A 25607-nucleotide genomic window follows, 5' to 3' on the forward strand; every position below is an offset into this window, starting at 1 on the left:
CACATTCAGCGATGCTGAAAAAGAAAAAATGCTGTGCAGTGCGTATATACAGATGGTCCGCAAAGCGCAAAATATAAATTTTTTAGCATGTATAACTCGCAGACTGTATACAAGAAACCATAGTATATGTTACACAATTTCTGTAACTCCCCCTAAAAAAGCCGCTTGCTATATATATATATATATATATATATATATATATATATATATATATATATATATATATATATATATATATATATATATATATATATATATATATATATATATATATATATATATATATATATATATATATATATATATATAAATATATATATATATATATATATATATATATATATATATATATATATATATATATATATATAAAGATGCCAACAGTCACCGAAATGAAGGTGCATAAGGGAATTTTTCTATTCTTTTTAATTTTTAATATCTAGTGCCAATCAATTCTTTTTTAAAGAAAATTACTTATAAAGCAGCAGAAAAAACAACCATGCCACCGGTGGGATCCGAACCCACGACCTCCGAATATCACGTCCGGTGCTCTTACCAACTGAGCTACGGCGACGGCTGTCCAGTCTGCTGCTTTCGTGGGTATTTATGTTTTGCGTGTAAGCGAACCTTGAGAGTGTTCACCAGCGCCATCCTCGTTCATAGCGGTGGACGTAGCACGTCCTGTAATACCGCAAGTGTGACGTAGAACGTCATCTAACGACGAGGGCGGAAACTGTGCGAGAGCCCTCTTATGCTACCTATGGCATCAAGACTGCCAGAACCGCGACCCCCGTTAAGCTATTAGCAGAGAAGGCAAATGAAGTGATAGGCTCGTTTGACAAACATATTAAAGAAGCCAACAGTCACCGAAACGAAGGTGCATAGGAGAATTTTTCTATTATTTATTTATTTTTTTTATATCTAGTGCCAATCAATTAGTTTTTAAAGAAAATTACTTATAAAGCAGCAGAAAAAACAACCATGCCACAGGTGGGATCCGAACCCACGACCTCCGAATATCGCATGCGGTGCTCTTACCAACTGAGCTACGGCGACGGCTGTCCAATCTGCTGCTCTCGTGGGTATTTATGTTTTGCGTGTAAGCGAACCTTGAGAGTGTTCACCAGCGCCATCCTCGTTCATAGCGGTGGACGTAGCACGTCCTCTAATACCGCACGTGTGACGTAGAACGCCATCTAACGACGAGGGCGGAAACTGTGCGAGAGCCCTCTTATGCTACCGATGGCATCAAGACTGCCAGAACCGCGACCCCCGTTAAGCTATTAGCAGAGAAGGCAAATGAAGTGATAGGCACGTTTGACAAACATATTAAAGAAGCCAACAGTCACCGAAAGAAAGGTGCATAGAAAAATTTTTCTATTTTTTTGTTTTTTTATATGTAGTGCCAATCGATTAGTTTTTAAAGAAAATTACTTATAAAGCAGCAGAAAAAACAACCACGCCGCCGGTGGGATCCGAACCGACGGCCTCCGAATATCGCGTCCGGTGCTCTTACCAACTGATCAACGGCGACGGCTGTCCAATCTGCTGCTTTCGTGGGTATTTATGTTTTGCGTGTAAGAGAACCTTGAGAGTGTTCACCGGCGCCATCCTCGTTCATAGCGGTGGACGTAGCACGTGCTGTAATACCGCAAGTGTGACGTAGAACGTGATCTAACGACGAGGGCGGAAACTGTGCGAGAGCTTGTTGGATTCTTTAATATGTTTGTCAAACGAGCCTATCACTTCATTTGCCTTCTCTGCTAATATATATATACATCTATATATATTAGCAGACAAGTTAAAGGAAATGAGGGGCCCGTTTGACAAATTTATGAAGGGAGCCAACAGTCACCGAAACCAAGGTGCATAGGGGAACGTTATTTTTATTTTTTTATTTTTTTTAATGTGTTACTCTTATCAGTTGGATAATAATACTTAGGTTAATAAATCGCTTAAAGAAAATTACTGCGCTCGTCATCCTCGTTCGTAGCGTTTTCCTCGTTCCATTCGCTGACACGCACAAGGCTCTCCGAGCGTATGGAAACTCTAAAGCTTTATTTGGGTAAGCACAACGAATGAATGAGTCAAATAACATTTATTTACTTACATTCAACCGCATAAACGAACAGTTCGATCAGTGTTTATATTTTTTAACGGCAGGCTCATGATTCACCCAAAGAAGAGGAAGACAAGGTTTGCGACGTTCCGCGATGTGTTCATCTCTAAAAACTCAAATTTTCTTTAAATGATATAAGGTACACTTTATACGCACTTCTTGGCCTTCGCCGGATTCTGAGCTGATCCCTCTTTATGGGAGTGAGTCATTAACCTTGCGAGACCAACGACAACCAAAGACGGTTGACCACAAATCACCTACTCCTTCAGTGCAGACGCCCGCCGCGGTGGCTCCGTGGTTAGGGCGCTCGACTACTGATCCGGAGTTCCCGGGTTCGAACCCGACTGCGGCGGCTGCGTTTTCATGGAGGAAAAACGCTAAGGCGCCCATGTGCTGTGCGATGTCAGTGCACGTTAAAGAACCCCAGGTGGTCGAAATTACTCCGGAGCCCTCCACAACGGCACCTATTCATTTCTTCTTTCACTGCCTCCTTTATTCCTTCCCTTACGGCGCGGATCAGGGGTTCAACGATATATGAGACATACTGCGCCATTTCCTTTCCCCCAAAAAACCAATTAATATTATTATTCAGCGCAGATCGGGTTTGGGGTAGATGTCGCATTTGTAAATATACCAGCGCAAAACGTAAGCCCATGTTACGGCAGAAGGGAAGACATTAGGACAAATCCACTGCTCTCCTCACTGTAGTCGCGTCTCTTTTTGTGTACTCACTTCGTTTTTACAATGCGTGAGTACCGTTACAACTGATCCTGGTTGGGCGAGCGTAATGGAAACGCCTGCTCGATGCTGCGGGCATCTTGGAAGCCTTAACGCGGGAAGCAACGCGCAAGCTGTGCAACATACTCTGAATAGCTGTTAAAATTGTATGTACTGAATTTCGCGAGATAGGGGTCACAGTCATGTTCTCACAAAAAAAATCCTCAGCATATTTAATCCAGTTAATGAACAATTTCGAGCGTAAGGAGGCCCGTACCAAATCGTACTCAGCTTGCCACCGTTACAAATGCTGGTAAGGAATTGTCTATTTTGCTGCTGGGGCCTGATGTTTAATTCACAGGAAGTTATTTTAAACACCTGTTTTGATGCACAGCACGGGGAAGGCGCAAATGCAACCATTTTTCGCTTAATTTTGTACACTAGGTATGCGGATATCCATGGCTATTGAGGAAGGCTCCAATTTTGTTCCTCTTACGTTATGTTAAGGTCTGTTTACACGATGAACCCCATATCGGTGACGCCGCAGTGCCTTTGGCGGTCGTCTGCTGATGCCAAGGTCCCCAGTTCAATTCCTGCCGCGGCGGCCATATTTCGATGGAGGCGTAATACAAAAATACCCGTGTTCTGCAGCGACAAGTGGCGCATGTTAAAGATCCCCATTTGGGCTAAATTATTCTGCAGCCCTTCACTACGGTGTTCCCTCATACCCCATGTGTCGGTTCGAGACGTTAAACTCGACAATTACAAAAAGAAAATCTGGAGACTAGTTATTATGGAGGAAAAACGCTAAGGCGCCCGTGTGCTGTGCGATGTCAGTGCACGTTAAAGATCCCCAGGTGGTCAAAATTATTCCGGAGCCCTCCACTACGGCAACTCTTTCTTCCTTTCTTCTTTCACTCCTTCTCTATCCGTTCCCTTACGGCGCGGTTCAGGTGTCCAACGATGTATGAGACAGATACTGCGCCATTTCCTTTCCCCCAAAACCAATTAAAAAGGATCAGTTTTTGTGTCGTGAAACAGGCTTCGCGTGACGTTCTACTTTCAGTTCGTTAAGTTCGCGCCTGGCCCGTATCTGGCTTGGCCCCGGTTGATGATGATGATGATGATTTTGGCCTCTGGTTGAATGGTACGTACCCACGGTGGGGGATTGGACAGGGTACATTGGCCCCGGTTATCTGCGCACCAGGGGTTCCAGCAGAAATTCCGATATCCTTTTTTCTGACGGCGGACCCTGGATCCTTGGCTGCCATGTTGGTGAACGTCGCACAGTGAAATGTGATGCGCATGTCTAATCCTGTTATCAGCACCTGTGATGCTGGAGGTCGGAGCAAGCGGCTGTAAGTGGATTAGGCATACGCACGGCCTGTCGCCGTGCTACGTTCAGCAAACATCAGACAATTGTCCGCGGGCAGTGTGCATACCTAACGCACCGAAAGCAGAACACCGCCCGGACCAAGGAACGGCAAGAGGCCCGTTTTGTGAATCCACATTTACTAAAGAATTCCATGATCCATCAAAAGTATCGATCATTATACCTAGTAAAATCACTGCAAGGATGAACAATTTCTGCGCAAATTGTCTGTGTTAATAGCTTGCTGTCCACCAGGAATATATTGGCACATAGCCACCCAATCTGAACCTGACAACGTTTGGCAGAAGGTTAGGCGGGCGGTGAGATTAAGAGGTTTGCAGGCATAAGGTGGGCGCAGCTGGCAAAGGACAGGAATAACTGGAGAGCCATGGGAGAAGCCTTTGCCCTGAAGTGAGCGTAGTCGGGCTGATGACGACGATGATGATAATGACCCACCCAAACCCCCAATCCAACCTCCCATACCCACACCCAACCCCTTCTTCCCAATGGGAAGCCACTGTTTCGAGAGCACAAACCAGGATGACTAACGCAGACTGATCGAACAGGCAACCCCGATTGGAACAGATAATGAGGCCCTGGACTCAGGTCTCTAACCTCTTGGGGCTACAGTCAGGCTGCTGCTGTTGCTGCAGATGATGATGAAATAAAGTTTTCCAATCGGTCGGTAACATTCAAACTTTAGAACCGACCGCACGAGCACAAATCGAAAGGTTAGAAAAGTGAAACAATTATGCTGCAGAATGCACGTTAGTTCTTTCGAGCGAAACCAATTTCGAGCACCGAGAAAAGAAAGTAGAAGAGGCCGAGTTTGCCCCTGCAGCCAGTTGAGAGAACCCCGTTGTGCCGGAAGCTTTGCGAAACGAAAAATAGTTCGCGTTGTACGGCGCAAATCCTTTACACGGCATCCTCTACGTGAAATCAAGGCCTTATATATAAGCTCTGAAGCGCATTTACCATGGCAGGAACAGGCTGCGGCACTACTTTTTGCGCTATTGAGTCGACACACGTACACATAGGAACAGAGTTGAGAAGAAGTGAGCGTTGATGCGGCGCAAGGCTACAAATACGTGGACCCTTGACCCGGGCAGGCAGTCGGCATCTTGACAGCTGAGTCTCGGAGTGGCATCGAACATGCGCGAGATAGTCCACATCCAGACAGGCCAGTGTGGCAACCAGATTGGGGCGAAGGTAAGCCACCACTACTACCTCGTGGGTTATTTCACGGCTTAGGGATCGTGGTTGCCATTCGGTGCCAGTGCCGGTCCCGGTGCGTTTTACGTTGGTGATTACGTTGCGTCCTAAACGCCACGTACTAGAATCTCGTTTCAGGATACGGGCGAAAGCAATTGCCTGTGAAGCAGTCGCGGCTTTGAGAAGACGTACTGCTTTCGTTCTAAGTTGGGGCCTCTTTGCGTTGGACAATGTTGAGCCCTAGCTAATGCTCATCGAATCTCTTGTTCTTGACCACTCCTTTCGCTCTGACCTTTTAATTACTGCTCGCGATTTGAGAGCGTTGAGATATTATTGTTATTTTATGGCATATAGCTCAGATTTTATTCCCGGTTGTAAAAATTCGAGACAATCGGTCTTGGCGGAGAGGTGACAGCGAACAGTTTTATGGCAAATGACTGCCGCAAAGCGATCGGCGAGGATTCTTTGCCGGAATTTTTTTTCGCAGGACCTAGTTTTCGCGTATGATGCAATTCAAAGGCCTCAAGTGATCTTAGGCCCTGCCGGGTTTCCGCCATCAGCAAGACACATGGCGGGTGAGAATCGATGGCAGTTGACGAGTTGACTACAAAAACCAGTTGACAAGGGGAACTGTAGCAGTTATGTTGCTTTCGCTGTGAATTACAGCCTCTAAATATGCTTTGACTGCCGCCACTGCGCGATGTGACGCCGCTCTGATTACTGAAATCTTTTCCGTCTGCAGTTTTGGGAGGTGATTTCGATGAGCATGGCATCGATCCAAGCGGGGCGTACCATGGCGATTCGGACCTCCAGTTGGAGCGCATCAATGTCTACTACAATGAGGCCTCCGGTACGCGTCTGGCTGTATTTCGGTTGATAATTTCACTTTGAAGCTTCCCCGTCGAGTTGATCTTGCCTTTGCGGCTTTTTCGCACTGCTAAGCATTACGGAAATTTGCCGGGCCGTTTGCCACATGACTTCAACAGAAACAGCAAGAGAAAGACAAAACCGAACACTGTGTGTATTTTTGTTCCTTTTTCTCGGTCCTGCCTTAATAGAGCTGTTAGTGCTGTTAAGCTGATATCTGGCCTGTCAATGGAGCTTCTTCAACGGCAGGCCATTGCTCTTCAAGCTTCAAATTCTACAACCGATCGCGCAAATCTAGTTAGGTCAAAGTGCAACGTCTAGTGACCTCTTCTGCTTGCGGCATGTTATGTTAGGCCATTGCAGCTTTTCAGGTTGCATTGCCACAAGTCCCGCAGGGATTAGCTTGAAGGTTCTTGACCAAAGGCTTTTTTCTCATAGGCAATGAATGTTCACAACCCGAATGAGTTTTTAATAATAATAATAATAATTGGTTTTGGGGGAAGGAAATGGCGCAGTATCTGTCTCATATATCGGCGGACACTTGAACCGCGCCGCAAGGGAACGAATAAAGGTGGGAGTGAAAGAAGAAAGGAAGAGAGAGGTGTCGTAGTGGAGGGCTCCGGAATAATTTCGACCAACTGGGGATCTTTAACGTGCACTGACATCGCACAGCACACGGGCGCCTTAGCGTTTTTCCTCCATAAAAACGCAGCCGCCGCGGTCGGGTTCGAACCCGGTTTCTGAATTCCCTCGTCAGGGTTGACGAGGACATAGTACGTCTCCCCTCTACTACGTTTCCTCTTGCTGCAGTGAGTTTGTAAGGAGTTTTTTAACTCTATGTTTGCTAATACCGCCGCTGTGCTTCATTTGGAAGGGGCTCGATCATGACATCCATGATTCGGCGGACGCATTTCTATGGAGGCGAGATCATAAAGAGCGGTGTGTTCTGCGATCTTATTGCGCGTAAAGTAACCCGAGGTGGTGCAAATTTATCCAAAGGCCGGCACTACTGCGTTGATGACAGCCCATGTACAGCATTCGGAATGTTAATCCCATATAGGACACCGTAAGTTTAGTAATACGAAACAGAATCGAAACAGGAGTCGCAACAGGACGTTAATGTAGTGACATCATTTTGATCCATCTCAATTTATCTATCAACATTTCACCTTCTGTTTTTCTCTGAAAGATATTTAAATATTTTATTATTAAATATAACTGGATCTGCTGTTTAAACGCCGGGAGGTGGCGCAAGGACCAAGTAGTGCCGCTTTATTTGCTATGACACCTACAGTTGGCGCGCTCCATTCTCATTTCTTTAACTGGCTTTGTTGTGACGCAGGTACTTGTAATAAATGCACGGTATCTTTGTTGCCGCTAAGTCATATTTGTTTTTTGTTTGAGGAGGTAAATACGTGCCTCGGGCCATCCTGGTTGACTTGGAGCCGGGAACCATGGACGCCGTCCGCTCGGGACGGTTTGGACCACTCTTCCGGCCGGATAACTTTGTGTTCGGTAAGGGGCTTCTCGGCTTAAAACCTACTACATAAACACACCCACAAGAGCGCACAGTATAGACTAATCTTTAAAGCGCACAACTGCCTAAATTTGTACCCACATCTCTGTACGCACAGCGAATCCTCGCTCAGTATGATCCAGTCCGAGTGGCAGTCAGTTTAATACAGCCACGCAATCAAGAAATTCGAGTTTGATCTATGGACATTCTCATCAGTTCCTTGCGAAACCTAGGCCGCCAAGATTGAGACGCAAGCTTGGTGGTTCATCAAGAATGTAGTGCGCCGTGAAAAGAGCATATTACGAGAGAGAGAACACATGGGCCATTTCGAAAATAAAATGAATTGGAATCGAGGATATACAAGGCAAAAGCTGTCGGCGTTCAATGTGTTCATTGACGTGGACACCGTTCTAGACGCTTAAGGAAGTGCGTAAACTCGCTCCCCGGGTCAGTGGACGCTTCACTCGCCCTTCGAGGTACGTGACGATGGTGAAGACATGTGGGCTGCATACATTATAATAATTGGTTTTTGGGGAAAGGAAATGGCGCAGTATCTGTCTCATATATCGTTGGACACCTGAACCGCGCTGTAAGGGAAGGGATAAGGGTGGGAGTGAAGAAGAAAGGAAGAAAGAGGTGCCGTAGTGGAGGGCTCCGGAATAATTTCGACCACCTGGGGATCTTTAACGTGCACTGAAATCGCACAGCCAACGTGCGCCTTAGCGTTTTGCCTCAGTAAAAACGCAGCCGCCACGTTCGGGTTCGAACCCGGGAACTCCGGAGCAGTAGCTGAGCGCCCTAACCACTGAGTCAGCGCGGCGGGTCTCTGCATACATTAGCACTGATAACTTCGTGGTAGACACGCGGAACTGCAGTAATAGGCCGCAGCGTTCATTGGGTGATCAACCTCTCGCGATCATCAACTGCAACCTGCCACAGAGGCAGGGTGAACGCGCTGCATATCCAAAGTGCGGAAGGCAATCAAATGGGGTTTTAAAGTGAAGGCTTTACTGGCCGCAAACTTGCAATTTCGCCGTGGCGGTGCTCCGAGGAAGCACATAACGTCACAGCGCGCGGCTCACCGCGCATATTTCTCTCTTTCTCGCTCCCTAGTCACTACTGAGCATGCGCCACTAGTAGCATCGAGCCACAGGTGTCCGCCGCTGCGCAGCGCCACGCCTTTCCTCAAAATCCAACTTTCAATTTTCAGTTTTCTCTTTTTTTCTTTCCCTCCCTCCTTTATCGCTTCCTTTACGGCGCGGTTCGGGTGTCCACCGAGATATGTGAGACGGTTACTGTGTCATTTCCTTTCCTCCAAAACCAAACAAAACTAGTCAGCCGAGGCTGTTCATAGTTCATTGGCGTTGACAACTTTGAAAGGGCCGTTCATTTTCACGAAAGGAAAGGCGTAATAATAAATGTAATAATTGGTTTTTGGGGAAAGGAAATTGCGCAGTATCTGTCCTGTATATCGTTGGACACCTGAACCGAGTCGTAAGGGAAGGGATAAACGAGGGAGTGAAAGAAGAAAGAGGAGCCGTAGTGGAGGGCTCCGGAATAATTTCGACCACTTGGGGATCTTTCACGTGCACTGACATGGCACAAGACGCGGGCGCCTTAGCGTTTTTCCACCATAAAAACGCAGCCGCCACGGTCGGGTTCGAACCCGGGAACTCCGGATCAGTAGCCGAGCGCCCTAACCACTGAGCCACCGCGGCGCACAACCGGCTCCGTGGGTCAGTGGAGACCTAAATCTCGCTTTCATGCACGTGGCGCTGGTTTCCAACTGCAAAAGACTGCTTTGATGGCGTTCCCCACACTGGATAGGCAGCGCGCCCTCCCTGCCACCCTGGGAGGTGGCACGCAGTTAATGGTTGATCGCGAGATCTTGATCAGCAAACGAACGCAGCAGCCTAGCTATTGCTGCAGTGCCGCATGTCAGCCACAACGCTGTCAGCGCTATTGCATTCAGTCCACATCTCTCTCCCACCACTGCCACGTGCATCAAATCACGAATGAGGCGTCCGCATATCCAGGCAGCCAGTTAAGCGCCTTTCCTTTGTACAACTCCATCGTCGTCTAGAACATTGTCAACGCAAAGAACACAGTGAACGCCGACACCTTTCGCTTTGTATACCTTAGATTAACTGAGCTAATCCACATTCATTTTTTGCAGTCGCATGCCAACGCCACGTTACATGAAAGCGAAAGTGAGGTGTCCACTGACCCAGGGAGCCAGTTTTGCGCCTTTCCTTTCGTAAAAATGAACGGCCTCTACGTTGTCAACACCAATGCACCAAATGAGCGCCGGCGGCTCATTTTGTTTTTGTTTTGAGGAAAGTAAATGGAGCAGCAACTATCTCATATGTCTCGGTGGACACTAGATCGAATGGATAAAGGCGGGATGGAAACAAGAAAAAAAACTTGAAAATCGAATTTAAGGAAAGGTGTGGCGCGACGCAGCGGCGGAACACCTATGGCTCGGTGCAACTAGTGGCTCATGCGCAGTAGTGACTAGACACGCTTACCCGAAATGGGCCGCTGGCTATAGCCTAGCGTAGCTCTCGCTACAAAAAATTCCATCCGCCTTTGACACAACACCACATCACTCGGCAAAACGCATAGGTGGCGCATTACACAAGGAAGGGAGGCGGCCGTCTGCGGGACAATCCGGCATAAAACAAAATATTACAGACAGATATAACACAGGATATGAGCACAGCTGGCGGTTCTCCCTCCCCTGTGTTCATGTCATTTGTCACCCGTTTTACATAGGGACTCGCTGGAGAGATTGTGTTCTGTAGCTGAGTACAATGCGAGCCATGACTTGTTGAACATATATTTTCAACTTCTTTCACTCGTCGCATTATCGGGAACTTCCGCAAGCTGTTAACTTCAACTGTGTTGAGCGTTGTTTATCTCTCTTCTCGCTCCTCCACCACGCAGCATATGTATTGTTTTTTCCGCCCAGGGCATGGCTTTCTTTCATGCCCAGCTTTCTGGGTCATCTACTACTTGTGCCATCTACCGGCAGTGGCATATCGACAGGGAGCGTAACTGAATGGGAAGGGGTACAAAAAAAAAATCGTAAAACTTGAACAAAATCACCTACAAAAATGCTTCGGGTATTTGTGTAATATACACTTAGCTGAGGAATGTGCCGAAGTTTCTGTCCTGTGCTATTAATACACGAGCTTCCCAGCGCGTTTGAATATTATACGATGCTGCCTACGGGAGGGGGCCAAAGTTTTGGCATTTTTCCAGACTTTGAAACTGTATAGCACCTTAACACGAATAGATATCGAAAATGCTTCCCGGTTTTAGGTACCCAAATATATGGTGTTTAAAATGGTGTGCAACGATCTGGCATAGCTTTGACCAAGAAGCTTCCTGAGGCCTTTTAATTGTAACCTGATATTGCCTAAAATATGAAAGATGGCGCCCGGTAGCGAGCTACACTGCAGAACTGGTTCGGACTGCTGAAGTTGCGTCCATTAAGACGCTTACCTTTTTATCGGGTGACTTTTGCCTTGCAGACAAGAACACGTCAGAGCTCGAACCCAGTGTCTCGACCGGAGCTTTAAATAAAGAAGGTTGTTACGATGACCATGCATTAACGCAGCTACATAAAATATTCGCGGCTGTTCATATATGCTTGTCGTGGAGCAACTTTGCAAATTGTCAGCCCTTTGCTATTATCTAAAAAGTTTATTGGGGCGTGTGATAATGATATATTAGGGTATGAGAGCTAGCTCGCCTGAATTTTAGCTATTCTTTTTACTTTTAAAGATCGTAGCGGCATTCAAACGGCCGACATCAAAAAGTATTCGCGGATATAAATGTTTAAGTTTATTCTTTTAATACTTATTTAAGAAAATATGATATAGCTTTACTCAGAAACATTCTGAAGCTGTTCAGCTGTTGTCGGGCAGAACACAGAATTTGGAGTCTAGAAGCAAATAGCGTCTAGATAGACGTTCAGGTTGTTACTGTCACGTTCACCTGTAATGCTTTCAAATTAGTGACTCTAGCGTTGTCCGAATATGGTGACTCGAGTTTGCACTTAGAGTTCTAACCTGGGTTCAGAACCTTTGTTTTGGTCAACTAATTTTAATAAATGTGCTCGTTTCTATAGAAAATATATTAGTATGAATGTAAGAATGAAAAATTTCACGCATGATCACTATTCATACTTTTATTGCTGCAGCTATTGTCGAGTTTTGTTGCTGTTCTTTCATTCTGACTTCTGTAATATGCATGCATGATGTATTGCCGGGATCCATCCTGTGTAACACAACTGAAAAAGTGAGGCTTCGCTTTTGAGTTACGAAACTTCGCTTTTAAAGACACCGCAAGATACCGCCAACTTTTTTCCATTTTTGCAAACAAATTGGTGAATTTAATTGTGTCCATTCTGGGCTACGAAAAAGCGCTTTTACATGGACGTCATCAATGAAGAATTTCATAACGGTATATATAAATGGCAAATATGGTGGCTGTCGCAATTTGCGACGCTGCCAGCCGCTACGCTGCTTCGTCGGCCGATTGTCATGATATCGCATTTAATTCTCCCGCACCTCTCAGAGTGACATCGCAAGGGGCCGCCAGGTGCAAGAGGGTTAACCACGGATTAACAGGGTTAGTCGCGATGTCATATCAATCGTCTGAAGCGACTGTCTTGACAGTCTGCTTTGAAGAACGTTTGCACCTGTCCTTTGAGGCTGGGCTGTAATCATTTTAAGCAATAAATTTTTCTTTTTCACCAGTATAATAGATGAGTTGCGTTATCGCAAGCAGCATGCTTTTAAGATTCATCTTCTTTAAAATGCTATGAAAACGTGTAAAAAATTGACCGCCAATAGCAAGATCAAAGGATGTCAAGGGGTATAAATTAGAGGGGGAAGAAAAATAAAAAAAACTAAGTGTCCTGCCCACGCCAGTACAAATACTACATGAAGACTGTTAAAAGAATGAAAACTAGAAGTGGCCCCCGTTAGAACGGCCAATAAAAATCAAGAGAAACACCCCCACAAATACATTCAAAGAGAGAGAGAGAGAGGGGCGGGTGGGAGGGTGGCAAAGTCTTGCACAGGGTGCCGGGTGATGTAAGGCCGGCTCAGGACCCAGCCGCTATGCCCACATTTCAGCGTACGCGAAATGCAACAACGCTCCGGCTGTTTACCCCCGGGGGGTCGAATTAGTTCGAAGCGCTCCAGTGCGCTGTCCCTTATAGCCTGTATTAGAACTAATTTGTATTATTTCATTGTATCTTTTCCCAGTTCCCAAGTTACTCTGCCTGCAGCAGCTTTGATTTCTGTGGTCAGGTGAAAAACTAATTGTACTGCACTGAACAATACTATCGCTTACTTTGAAGCAGCAACCTTTGGTAAATCAAACCAAATACAATTGTAATAGAGAAGTGGAGCGCAACAAAAATAACCAGACGCTAAAAAGGAATGTATACCAAAAAAAAGTCACGAATTGCATTCTATGTTACAAAGTTAATGAGAATATCAAATAGGCGGGGATGTCATTATAGCAGGCGGGGATGACATTATAGCACGTAGCGGAAAGCACAATGTCAGCAAATTACCATGAATGAAGGGGAAGCCTTCCTAACGATAACACTCATGGGAACTGATCTGTTACGTTTACACTAATATTCGAAGGACTGGAGGTTATATTTCTTTTCTCCTTTGCACCTTTGGGGAGCAAATCGAGCAAATGTAGTAGGTATAATTTCATGGCGTCGCTGTCAATAAACTTGCACTTGTCACACTATCTGATAGCTGGTGCGGAAGGGGTTATAACTTCCCCGCAAAAAGGCAAGGACAAGGGCTATAGTGCCGACATAAAATATTTTATTATACACTTTTTATACAACATTTGGAAACAAAATGTGTACAGTCAGAATCACATAGCGACATTACCTTGTGTTCATGTTTACATGTACAACCAGAATGATGCACTCCAAACGTAACGAATATGAATATAACTAAACACACTTCACAGCAACGTGGCATACAAAAGAAGCAATACTTTGCGAAAAGAATAAAGAACAAGGCAAACTTTTAATCGGTTGCCAAACAAAATGAGTCAGCAAAGAAGGACATACAAATGAAAATAAACGATGGCATAGAATGTGCGCAGCACTGCTGTCGTCACTTTTCTCGAGCCTGTTTGTGCGCATTGTGCACTTGATGCCAGTATTATATGATCTACGCCTGATACGACCAATCAGTTTTCTTAAATTCGCTGCAAAATTTTTTCCTGCTGCCCCGCAGAACTTAAAGGCGTGTGTGCATGTTCATTTTCAATGCACCCCCCCCCCCAAGTACTTTTTCTAGCTGTACTGATTGCGCTATAAATCGGTTATCCATGGTTTGTTTACATAAAAGTATTTTCTTACGCAAAAGACAAGCCAAAAGATCATTTTAAAAGTGACAACGTCATTACTTAGAAAACACACATATCACATTTATATTACACCAAAAAATTGCTCAGGGCTTATATGGCAGGTAAACAGTCACATAATACAAATACACTATTTTAGTACACACCGAACACTCCTTTAGAAGCAGGTTACATAAGGCATCAGGAACAGTACTCTTCATCTTCAAGCAGTGATGCACTTTCTAAACTAGAGGTACAACACAGCACTATAAATATAGGAGGAAACACGCAAAACTAAAAGGCACATCTCACCAGATAACTGTTATCTCCTCCTATGGCTACAATCATTGCTTTTCTCTTTCCTTTCCTTACAAGGTTGCGAAGTTTTTCTATTGATTTGACTTTCGTCGACATTGCCATAGCCCGAAGCTCCGTGCGCAATTCTCCTGCATCCATGTCTTCCACATTTTGCAGACAGTTTCTTTCACTCACTTTTTCATCTGCACTGAGTAGCCTCTTCGCCCGTGTCTCTTGAATAAGTCCCTCAAACCAATACTCTTGGTCCCGCTTTTTATATGCACGGCTTAGTCTGATATTCTCACTCCAAGCCTTTTCGCCAGCTTGAGAGCGACAGCGGCTGCATTCCACATGTTAGACTTCCCATGGTGTAGATGCTTTAGCACGTCGTTTTTTTTCTCTAACCCTTGGCTTGAAATTCAACCAAGGCCCCTGAACCTGTCGTGCTTTGCGGAAGCGTGGTGCGCGAGAATATGAATGTACGGCGTAACTCTATCGCCACCATAGCCTTTGCAACCTTGGGCTCCTAATTCTAAGAACGTGTGAAAGAATTCTGAGGTTTCTCTTTCTATGCTGCGACCTTCAACATCATTTTCCAGGTGGTACAAAATTTTCCGCATAGGCTTCCAAAGGAGCAAAGTTTTTTTCCTCTGTTTGAGGGTGCAATTTCGCGGCCAGTTTTTCAGGCAAAGCCTTCAGCAGACGCTCACAATCGCCCCCCGATACCGACGTGAATGTTTTTCCCTTGTTTCCTTCATTGGTTTCCCAGGCGTGAAATTTAATCCCACAGTTATTTATGGCGTCCACGATGTCCTGAACGTGTATGGTCATACAACGTGGGTTGCGGACTTTTTCACAGTAATCTCTGTCTTCTGCTTCTGAAAGCAATCCATCTACAAGGCGGTTAACTATTCTTAACTTCATGTGCAATACATCAGGAATTATTAAATCAAAGTCGAAGTTGAACAATGGCACGTTATTCATCCCGTTCGCTTCTGCGCAGCAATCAGCTCTCATGTTCTCAAGAGTGCGGATCAAAGGAGGCTCATTAAAGCTCCTGTTACTTGTCAGAACTGAGCACCTTGTCTGTGGGTTTGCTCGACAAAATGGACAAGGATAGTGTGATGCAGCAGACTGCAGACCCTGAACAACAAGCAAAAATTTCAAATCTGACCCTAGACAGATGTGAATCGGAATCTCATGGTCCCCTACAGATATGCTACCCCATCGTGCGACAACATTAATTTCTTTCATCAAATCCCGAAAAGCATCTCTTATTTCAAAATAACCTTCCGAGATCTCCGCCACACCGAGAAGGCGATGAAGGTTATGGCTTTGTAGGTGCCGCATTTTGCAAATGATGACGAATGATAATGTTGTCCAGGTCGTGCGTCTACTCACAACGCAGCCATCACCCTCTATTTTTATAAGGAGTGCCTCGGTGGAGATCTCTGTCTCTGAGTGGCTTTCCTTTATTGCATATTCCAGTACTGATTTTCTTCAGGATACAGTTTGTGCAAGTATACGCCTTTCACAACCCGCCCTTCAGGTCAGTGTGGCGCTGGCAACAATTGGGCCAAGGGCCACTACACCGAGGGTGCTGAACTGGTGGACTCGGTGCTCGACGTTGTGCGCAAGGAAGCGGAATCCTGTGACTGCCTGCAGGGATTCCAGCTGACCCACTCCCTGGGCGGTGGTACTGGATCTGGCATGGGCACACTGCTCATCTCGAAGATCCGTGAAGAGTACCCCGATCGCATCATGAACACCTACAGTGTAGTGCCCTCTCCAAAGGTGTGTGACATAATCTGCAGGACCCAATTTCAGCATCTTTGAAACAAATCAAACATGACATTTTGGCAATGCTTTATAAGGCGTCTTCCTTGAATTTGGTTAGTCGTTATGCACAAAGTTCTCATTCTCTTCCTGCGGCTACCTCTAGGTTTCGGACACTGTCGTCGAGCCCTACAACGCTACTTTGTCAGTGCATCAGCTTGTGGAGAACACCGACGAGACCTACTGCATCGACAACGAAGCACTCTACGACATCTGCTTCCGGACGCTTAAGCTCACGACTCCCACCTACGGAGACCTTAACCACTTGGTTTCTGCAACGATGTCGGGTGTGACCACATGCCTGAGGTAAGTATTTCGCAGCTTCGTTCAAGGGGTCCCTTAAGTGCCTCATGCATGTTCATAAAGAGCCCAAAGAGATCGACACCATCCGCCGAATTGCTAGTTCCGACAACAGTGATCGGTTCATTATGGAACAAGCACTTCAAAGACTGCGGTCGCCAAGGACTTTTACAAAATATTTAGAGTAATACACTAAAGCTAATCTTCATGTATAAAGTGAATGTGGTGGCAATATTTTCAGAAAATACAATGACGAACAAGAAAGCAAATAAAAGCGCCCACACCGTCCGCATAAAAACTAACAAACGCCGCACCTGCTATAGCCAGGCAAGCAGCTGCTCAAGGAAGCTTTGAAAAGCACATCAAGGAAAGTGAATTTGGCAACGGCAGCAATAACGAGAAGGCGGCTGTCGTCGGGAATAATGGAGCGGCGCCTAATCTACGGCATGCGATGGCGCACATTGGGAACAAAATGGCCGTGTTTAACCACTGTACATCAGAAACTCATGAGGCGAAAAGGTAAATTAAGGCCTGGCGCTGTAAATGATGAAAAACTACTGTGTTCAAAAAGGAAACATCTCAAATCTCTTGGAAATAATTTAGGTGTGTGTCAGTGGAGAATGCTTTTTGAACTGTTTCTCCTTTATAAAGCGCACATTTATCTCGTTCAGCTCCTTAATCCTAGCGTACAGGACCTACATATAAAGCCTCACGTACAGCGAAATCAGTTATCCCCGTTTTCTCTTCGGGAAAAAGGAATACAAATCCCCACGTTTTGGTATGGAAGTTTTTCGATAAATAGTGGCACTTTCTCTGAGGAAGTTGGGAGCAGAGTACCACATTAGATTGCTGAGCAGTCAGTATGGAATACTGGTTGCCATTGTTGGGGGATGGTGTTTTAGGGCCTGGAGAACGATCACATAATTTTAAAGTGCCACTACAACCGGCAGACCGTTGAAGTTAATGCTTGTCGATGTTCTCCTAATGTAGTAATTTGTATTAACTTTGAAGCTGGATACGAAGCAGTGACCATGTGAAGAATCCATTTTTATATTTTGTGATTTTGCCAATGAATCGAAACAGCAACAGAAGAAATCTTGTTATCTTACTAGAGCTGGTTTGTTTCTCCGCCGTTGTAATTTGGCTGAGGCAAATAACAGGCATGCAGCTTCAATGTTCTCTAGAACAGACTGGCAAAGTGTAAACTATGTCACTTCTGAAATTTCCACGAGTGCGTTCTTTCATTAGGCTTCGTTGTCTGCACTGGCGCGAAGAGAACTGAATTTTAAAATATATGACCCGATATTCAAAAGCTTTGAATGAACAGCGGCAACAATCGCGACATTCTACAAGATGCCTCCACTGACCATTGTAGCTGCTCCATAATCTTACCACAATCTTGTTCTGACTGCTCCCAAACAAGAGCGCCCAACATAACTCTGTAAATTCTCTCTCCCCTTGTGAATTAAGCGGGCTTCTAATCAAGCACCGTCTCATTCCTCACAGATTTCCTGGGCCGCTGAATGCTGATCTTCGCAAGCTGGCCGTTAACATGGTGCCCTTCCCTCGCCTCCACTTCTTCATGACTGGCTTTGCTCCACTCACGTCCCGCGACGGCCAGCAATACCGGGCTCTTACTGTGCCGGAGCTGACGCAACAGATGTTCGATGCCAAAAACATGATGGCTGCTTGCGACCCCCGCCACGGTCGTTATCTGACAGTTGCTGCAGTCTTCAGAGGCCGAATGAGCATGCGGGAAGTCGATGACCAGATGCTCAACATCCAGAACAAGGACTCGAGTTACTTCGTTGAATGGATCCCGAACAACGTAAAGACAGCTGTCTGTGACATACCGCCTCGAGGTCTGAAGATGTCGGCTACTTTCATTGGGAACAGCACAGCCATTCAAGAGCTTTTCAAGCGGATCTCCGAGCAGTTTACAGGTGACCAACGTGTTTTATTTGAAAGTGTTTCTTAAAAGCACATACTTTCATTGTAGGTGCCCATTACTGTCGATTTTCTGAAACAGCGCATTTTCGGGGACAGTTCCAGGAGTGTGACCCCGCCTGCTTGATATATTATTTTTTTTGCAGCTATGTTCCGCCGCAAGGCCTTTCTGCACTGGTACACCGGAGAGGGCATGGACGAGTTGGAGTTCACCGAGGCAGAGTCCAGCTTGAACGAACTGGTGTCAGAATACCAACAGTACCAGGAGGCCACAGCTGAGGAATAAGGGGAATTCTAGGAGACCCAGGCAGAGGCCTAGTTTTTTGTGTGCAGTGCTTTTTTTCTTTCGCTTTACAATAAAGTGTTTGTCATGGATCCTTCTTTTTGAGCCAGGTGCTTGTGCACTTCAGTATGTCGTAGGCCCGGACTGCGTCACAAGGATGGTCACGCAAAGCAGCTAAACTTTACTGTATTGCAATGTGCGCACATCTGTAAATAGCCGTGTGACCGGCGTTTTCGGCATTTTGACGAAACTCTAAAATCTGTTAAAATCTTCTCATCGAACCACATTTAGAGCGAACACAAGGTGATCTTAAGGAAAATAAGTTTTGATGAGTTATTATTGGTATCGGATACTTCCTGTCTGATGATGTGGCAAATTCTCTGTGCTGTCGAAACTGATACGAGACGAGCCGGTTTTTAGAACATCGCTACGGAGAATACATTTTGCTTATTATTCTCAGTGTTACTTGACTGAGTTTTTTTGGCGTATTATCTAGCCATCATCTTTTGTCTCATTTTTACGATTTTTAACAAAAATTTCAGTGACGGGATCTTCGTCAATACTAGGACGATCGAATCACTTTCCTTGAGAGGGTCTTCTACTTGAGGGAAGGAAAACAAGTTGAGAAGACGTCGACAGGACATCAAGTAGCATTTGAGGCTGCTTGACCAATTCATTGTTCAGCGATAGGCGAGCTCCTCGGGGCTGCTGAACCTGTAGCGATCGAACCACAAGGCCCATATATCGTCCTTCTGTGAGCGGCATAGCCCTAACCCGGGACGCAGCGCAGAAAGGTTCGTCGCCAAAGGCTTTGGCGAGTCGCCACTGTGAGGAGCCCTCAACCCTTAATACTCAACGAACATTGCCCGTGTTGCGCTATTGATTCTGAATCCCTTACCGTGGTGTCCACAGAAACGGAGGGTAGGTGCTTTGGAAGCCACGCGAGCTTTCGTGATCTGAAAGCCCTATGGTTGGAGGCGGGAGCGATATTTCCGGCGAGGGCCTGGGGTAAACAGCTCTTTGTCTCTATAGCAGTTTAGCGTCAGCATCACCAGCTCTTAACGCGATAGCGGTAAAGGCCCCGTTCACCCGAAAATCCACTGCCGATGTTCGTGTTTTCGGTGTTGTGAGTGAAAAATCGCAAGCTCTTGATTGCCCAGCTATTGAATGCCCAGGTATTTTTGGATGCAAAGTAGAGAACGACCGTTTGCATATATGGCAATTAACCGATTGCGCTACCGCGTTATACCCTTAGGGCGGAGCTTAAGTGATCCTTCCAAGTTTTGCATGACAGGTAGGAAAGCGCTTCCTGATGTCCCTGAGGGGCTCAAGTATGTCTCCGTAGTACGTTTGCATTACAAGATAAGTTCCCACTTCGTCGACTACCACTTGGTTTTATGACCGCGAGCTGTGGCGTTCGTTATTTGATTCCCGGTGTGTAGAGCCCATGTCATGGTAAGTGGTTCTCAGCTGGTACCCCCATGGCGGAATATTTGGGAAGCCTTCTCGATGGGGCTACCGCTGGTATAATTACGACTGATTGTCTGCGAGTCGAGGTTACTGTCAAGGATCTGTGCCGTCTGTTGCCGTCGGCGACTGCGAGGATTTTCGTGGTCAAATAGCATCCAGGTCGCGGCAGTGTAACGCGAAATTCGGCGACAAATCGTGCACTACTGGATTGGAACTCGTTGCATTTTTATCGCCTTACCGTAATATCCGGTATACAGTCCGCACGCAGTGTATAGTCCGCAACGCACAATTTTGGCTGCATATGGATTGTAAAACGTTTATTTCCAACAGTTTGAGTGGCTTTAGGGCCTTCGCCTAAACGACAGCCAGAATGTCCTGGCTTGTGGCGGCGTCTTCGGCCAGTTGTACGACCTTTGTATGAATCATCAGATCGGTGCTGAATAGGAGAGCCTCCCATTGGTCAAGCGACAGAATTTTTTCCCCTCCAGGGGGGCAAAAGGACATTTCCAATATATATGGTTGAGATCCGCGTTGTGGTGACATAGCTTGCACACATTTGAATATTGTGACGGATAATCAAGACTACACATTACTGGGTTCTGGAATGTATGAGTCTGGAGACGGCTGCCAAGAAAAAAAATTCTAGACTTTCCGCACTCTTTACATACACTTATCAGAATCAGGCGTGCGAACAGCACATAAAATTATATTTGGCGCAGTTCAAGTATCACAAAACGTGGCAATAGAGTAAGCTTCGCGAACTTTGTGCCACATTCAGCGATGCTGAAAAAGAAAAAATGCTGTGCAGTGCATATATACAGATGGTCCGCAAAGCGCAAAGTATAAATTTTTTAGCATGTATAACTCGCAGACTGTATACCAGAAACAATAGTATATGTTACAGAACTTCTGTCCCTCCCCCTAAAAGAGCCGATTGCTATATATATATATATATATATATATATATATATATATATATATATATAATTCTTTCTCAGTATACAGGAAATGCTAGGCATCTCATGGCAAGGAAATATGCTACAGATTAGAAATTACGACCTACACTGCGCTCATCATCCTCGTCCGTAGCGTTTTCCTCGTTCCATTCGCTGACACGCACAAGGCTCTCCGAGCGTATGGAAATTCTAAAGCTTTATTTGGGTAAGCACAACGAATGAATGAGTCAAATAACATTTATTTACCTACATTCAACCGCATAAACGAACAGTTCGATCAGTGTTTATATTTTTTAACGGCAATCTCATGATTCACCCAAAGATGAGGAAGACGAGGTTTGCGACGTTCCGCGATGTGTTCATCTCTAAAAACTCAAATTTCCTTTAAATAATATAAGGTACTCTTTTTACGCACTTCTTGGCCTTCGCCGGATTCTGAGCTGATCCCTCTTTATGGGAGTGAGTCATTAACCTTGCGAGACCAACGACAACAAAAGACGGTTGACCACAAATCACCTACTCCTTCAGTGCAGATGCCCGCCGCGGTGGCTCGGTGGTTAGGGCGCTCGACTACTGATCCGGAGTTCCCGGGTTCGAACCCGACCGCGACGGCTGCGTTTTTATGGAGGAAAAACGCTAAGGCGCCCGTGTGTTGTGCGATGTCAGTGCACGTTAAAGATCCCCAGGTGGTAGAAATTATTCCGGAGCCCTCCACTACGGCACCTATTCATTTCTTCTTTCACTCCCTCCTTTATTCCTTCCCTTACGGCGCGGTTCAGGTGTCCAACGATATATGAGACAGATACTGTGCCATTTCCTTTCTCCCAAAAAACCAATTATTATTATTATTCAGCGCAGATCGGGTTTGGGGTAGGTGTCGCATTTGTAAATATACCAGCGCACAGCGCAAAACGCAAGCCCATGTTACGGCAGAAGGGAAGACATTACGACAAATCCATTGCTCTCCTCACTGTAGTCGCGTCTCTTTTTGTGTACTCACTTCGTTTTTACAATGCGTGAGTATCGTTACAACTGATCCTGGTTGGACGAGCGTAATGGAAACGCCTGCTCGATGCTGCGGGCATCTTGGAAGCCTTAACGCGGGAAGCAACGCGCAAGCTGTGCAACATACTCTGAATAGCTTTTAAAATTGTATGTACTGAATTTCGCGAGATAGGGGTCACAGTCATGTTCTCACAAAAAATCCTCAGCATATTTAATCCAGTTAATGAACAATTTCGAGCGTAAGGAGGCCCGTACCAAATAGCACTCAGCTTGCCACCGTTACAAATGCTGGTAAGGAATTGTCTGTTTTGCTGCTGGGGCCTGATGTTTAATTCACAGGAAGTTATTTTAAACACCTGTTTTGATGCCCAGCGCGGGTAAGCCGCAAATGCAAACATTTTTCGCTTAATTTTGTACACTAGGTATGCGGATATCCATGGCTGTTGAGGAAGGCTCCAATTTTGTTCCTCTTACGTTATGTTAAGGTCTGTTTACACGATGAACCCCATATCGGAGACGCCGCAGTGCCTTTGGCGGTCGTCTGCTGATACCAAGGTCGCCAGTTCGATTCCTGCCGCGGCGGCCATATTTCGGTGGAGGCGTAATACAAAAATACCCGTGTGCTGCAGCGACAAGTGGCGCATGTTAAAGATCCCCATGTGTGCTAAATTATTCTGCAGCCCTCTACTACGGTGTTCCTCATACCCCATGTGTCGGTTCGAGACGTTAAACTCGACAATTACAAAAAAGAAAATCTGGAGACCAGTTTTTGTGTCGCGAAACAGTCTTCGCGTGACGTTCTACTTTCAGTTCCTTAAGTTCGCGCCTGGCCCGTATCTGGCCTGGCCCCGGTTGATGATGATGATTTTGGCCTCTGGTTGAATGGTACGTACCCACGGTGGTGGATTGGACAGGGTACATTGGCCCCGGTTATCTGCGCACCCGGGGTTCCAGGAGAAATACTGATATCCTTTTTTTCTGACGGCGGACCCCGGATCCTTGGCTGCCATGTTGGTGAACGTCGCACAGTGAAAGGTGATTCGCATGTCTAATCCTGTTATCAGCACCTGTGATGCTGGAGGTCGGAGCAAGCGACTGTAAGTGCATTAGGCATACGCACGGTCTGTCGCCGTGCTGCGTTCACCAACATCAGACAATTGTCCGCGGGCAGTGTGCATACCTAACGCACCGAAAGCAGAACGCCACCCGGACCAAGGAACGGCAAGAGGCCCGTATTGTGAATCCACATTTACTAAAGAATTCCATGATCCATCAAAAGTATCGATCATTATACCTAGTAAAATCACTGCAAGGATGAACAATTTCTGCGCAAATTGTCTGTGTTAATAGCTTGCTGTTCACCAGGAATATATTGGCACATAGCCACCCAATCTGAACCTGGCAACGTTTGGCAGAAAGTTAGGTGGGCGGATGAGATTACGTTTGCAGGTACAAGGTGGGCGCAGCTGGCAAAGGACAGGAATAATTGGAGAGCCATGGGAGAAGCCTTTGTCCTGCATGGAGCGTAGTCGGACTGATGACGACGATGATAATAATGACCCACCCAAAACCCCCAACCCAACCTCCCATACCCACGCCCAACCCTTCCTCCCAATGGGAAGCCACTGTTTCGAGAGCACAAACCAGGATGACCAGCGCAGACTGATCGACCAGGCAACCCCGATTGGAACAGATAATGAGGCCCTGGACTCAGGTTTCTAACCTCTTGGGGCTACAGTCAGGCGGCTGCTGCTGCTGCTGCTGCCGCCGCCGCTGCTGCTGCTGTCGCTGCCGCCGCTGCCGCTGCCGCTGCCGCTGCTGCTGCTGCTTGCTGCTGGCTGCTGCTTGCTGCTGGCTGCTGCTTGCTGCTGCTTCTTGCTGCTGCTGCTTGCTGCTTGCTGCTGCTTGCTGCTGCTGCTGCTGCTTGCGGCTGCTGCTGCTTGCGGCTGCTGCTGCTTGCTGCTGCTGCTGCTGCTTGCTGCTGCTGCTGCTGCTGCTGCTGCTTGCTGCTTGCTGCTGCAGCTTGCTAGAAATGCCGGAAAATAAGTATTTACACTGCATGATGCATGGTTGCATATTGTACAGCTGCCAATCGCAAGAAATCAACTACATCGGACAAGCAAAGAAGGAAAATAATACATGAAATAGATTAAGGACTGGAGGAATTCCGTAATTACTTGAGCTCTCAACTGTTGCCACGTGACCCGGCCGTGGGAAAGGATACCTGTATGACGCTTAATGGATGAAAGCCGGAGACGTCGCCGGTAACCTGCCTGGTGAGCCGTTGGCCCGCAGGGGGCACATTCCTCAGATCTAATGTTCTTAGAACTTTGCCACGCGCGCGTCTGCTACAATCTTGCTGCGGAGCATTGCGAGAGATGTTTCGATCGTGTGAAACTGATCTTGGAGGGCCCAGCCTGCGCTGTTTCTGGTCATTTTTCCGACGAGCTTTCGCCAAACGGTACCTCCATGAATAACGTTGGCAAATTTCAAATAAACCCATGCCCCTCTCTCTATTCTTTCCGCAAGAAACACAACTCAGTAGGTTTATGTGTGATGCACACGCCCACAGTGATTTTGGAAGTAACACAGTAGGCCTGACCGACCGTATTTCTCGAAATGAGAAGCACGTGCGTTGATGAAATGACAACTGGAACAAGGGGAGTATCAGACATGGCGAGCGACTTGTGAATATTAAAAAAAAACTGCGCTTGAAGGCACAGACGCGTGCGCACCTTCAAGGAAAAATGGCATCAGTCGGTGAGATGAAGGCGGCAGAAATCGTTTCTTACAGCAGTTTCAAGACTTTTCTGGAACGAGGTTTCTTGTAGTACATCTTCGCAACTGCTTTCTTGTCTGTTATGTCAAGTGCATGGTTTTTTAGCAATGGTTTGATGAACTTCTTGCATATAATATATAGTAGTGCTTCCCTGTGGACGCTATCCTTGTTCTGACAGTTCAGCTAGGACAGGCAAACCCGCGATTTTATTCACGCTAGTTGCAGAGCAATCATGTTTCCAGTGGCCTTTGAAGATGCGTTCGGTCTTTGAGCCTGATATCGACGAACTTCTTGAGGCCATGTAACACTCTTCGGAGCGCTGACGTCGGGTAAAAGATTCCATCCCTGTCTTGGTGGGCAAACATTCTACAGTAGCATTTCCTTGGCTGGAAATGCAAACTACAAACTGCAGAATAACTTGGTGTTGTGCTTGGCTGCCAGCTTTTTCCTCTAATTACCTTGAGCCGTCTTTCCCGGAGTTCTAAGTCGGCAAGAATTTCATGGATCGAAACTCCGGGCTTTTTGTTTCGCTGACTGG

General features: G+C 46.2%; 1 non-coding gene and 1 pseudogene across 2 annotated transcripts; one reads left to right on the top strand and one right to left on the bottom strand.

The window, feature by feature from the left end:
• Positions 1–500: 500 nt before the first annotated feature.
• On the bottom strand, positions 501–574 carry TRNAS-UGA (transfer RNA serine (anticodon UGA)). The gene has a single exon. It is a non-coding gene; the product is annotated as a tRNA-Ser (tRNA).
• A 4707-nt stretch (positions 575–5281) lies between these two features.
• Positions 5282–18862, top strand: LOC144107919 (tubulin beta-1 chain-like; annotated as a pseudogene). Its single transcript, XR_013309437.1, has 7 exons — positions 5282–5417; positions 6163–6270; positions 7692–7802; positions 16043–16287; positions 16436–16635; positions 18136–18572; positions 18723–18862. The product of XR_013309437.1 is annotated as a tubulin beta-1 chain-like (transcript).
• The last annotated feature ends 6745 nt before the right edge of the window (positions 18863–25607 follow it).

Source organism: Amblyomma americanum, chromosome 1, assembly GCF_052857255.1.
Source record: "Amblyomma americanum isolate KBUSLIRL-KWMA chromosome 1, ASM5285725v1, whole genome shotgun sequence".
NCBI classification, from domain to species: domain Eukaryota; kingdom Metazoa; phylum Arthropoda; class Arachnida; order Ixodida; family Ixodidae; genus Amblyomma; species Amblyomma americanum.